Consider the following 1918-nt stretch of genomic DNA (forward strand, 5'->3'; position numbering starts at 1 on the left):
GTCCGGGGACAGACCGGTGCTTTTGCTTCCGGAGAGGCAGGATGGGGCTGATCTGTGGAACAGAAATCCTGAAATAATGCACAGCTTTGGCACTTGGTATGTAGAGTGGAAGTTTCACAACCCCAGATCATGTCTTAGCACAGGTACCAATAAAGCGCATGCTGAGGAGATGGAACTAACTGGTAGAGGAGTGGTCTGTGACTGGTGCTCGGTGCTCAGTTTAACTGCTGGAAAACTGGGTTTGGAGAGCAGGAAGAGGAGGGTCCCTGTGATTTCCAAGAGCACCATTCAAACCCTGAGAAGTCGGTTATGTGGCGGTGCCTGCTGCTCTGAGATGTCCTTTCTGTGTGCGTTAGGGCCTTGGTTGTGTGAACCACATCAGAATAGGTGTAGGGAGAAGCTGAACTGTCAGAAGGGGGAAACAGAACCAAAGAGGTCAAACTCCCTCTCAGCTTTGCCCAAATCTCACCACCTGCCCAGAGCAGCTAAGGCAAGGGAAGGCGAATGAGGACAAAGCAGTTGCTGCTGCAGCTCCACTTGCGCAACACAGCAGCTTTTCGTGGAAAGGGAGTGCTTCTGGAGGTGTGGGCGGAGGAGGTGAGATTCCAGAAGCTTCATGACACTGTGCAGAAGTTCTGCATTGCCCAGAAGTGTCTGTTCAAGGGGTTTCACTGCCAGGTAAAGTAAGAAGATGCTCTTGGATGGAATCTAGATGTGCAAGCTCAGATTTTTCTGCTCTTTTCCAATCAGGAGAGATGAAGTCAGCATCTCTTCTGTGATTACCTGCTTATTGTTCTTGGCTGAGGCCTTGCCATGGGCTCCCACCTAGAGCGAAGAATAGCTAATGAGATGTCTTCACCTCCTGAGAGGTGGTTTTTCCCCCTCAGGAATGCTGATGGACAGCTGCCAGGTTGGGTTGTTAGAGATAGGATGTGCGGAAGTATTGCTAAGCGAAAAGGCTGGGGTTTGGTTTTGCATGCTTAACTTGGCACAAAAATAATGGGGCTGCAGTTGTACTGCTGCCAGAATGTTGATAGCTGGAGCTAAAACCACTATAAAAAAATCAGAAGGAATGTTGACAGCCCACAGAAGTTTGGGGTTTAATTGTATGGTGATTAATGACCAAGTATGTCAGTTTTTTGTCATAATTTTTTCCAAAGTTTACAGAGGCACAGTTTGGATGCTGATCGCCTTTCAGCACCAGTGAAAAAGCTGCTTCAGCAAGTTCTGTCTGGTATTGATCGAGAACCTGCCCATGCAGGGTGATGAGAAAAAGCAGAGAGATTATTTGGGTTCATAGGTTTACAAGGTAAAAAGCAGCCTTGAACCTACAGTCCTCCCAGCTCTTCCAGGTAATCTGGTAATGCTGGCTTTGCTGGGTTGGGCTGCCAGGGATGTTCTCTGGTGTGCCCCAGCACTGATAGTGTGGTGGCTTCAGTTTGATCTGTGCCAGGTCAGAATTGTGCTGCTACTCTTGCTTCCAGTTTGCAGGTACTTTGTTTTGTGGTGAGATTCCACAAAAACCCAATCTCGGCACTGAACAGAAACTGCAAATAAGAGTTAGAGCAAGCAGGTCCACCCAGAGTGGCTGGTGACTCAGCTGCGATAAGACAGGGCCATCAGGTCTAGGTGAGCTGCTCCCTAGGGCTGGGCTGGAGTCCCTGCTGCAGCGGGGCCTCAGGACCGGGAGCAAGCGAAGAGCGCTGGCTCAGTGATGCTGGGACACGTTACGGCTGGCTCAGCCGAGCGAGTGCATTCCTGAATGTAACATCGATGTAAGGGTTTTACCTGCCTCACTAAACTGACTGCCTGATGATAGCGCTGGCTGCTCCCTCGGCCGGAGCCGGTACGGGTTTGCCAAGGCTCTTCGCCTTACATCTGTCTCGGACCATCGGTGTCGTCTCCTATCTTGCTTGAC

This window comes from Buceros rhinoceros, unplaced genomic scaffold (genome assembly GCF_000710305.1).
Source record: "Buceros rhinoceros silvestris isolate BGI_N320 unplaced genomic scaffold, ASM71030v1 scaffold43784, whole genome shotgun sequence".
NCBI lineage: Eukaryota > Metazoa > Chordata > Aves > Bucerotiformes > Bucerotidae > Buceros > Buceros rhinoceros.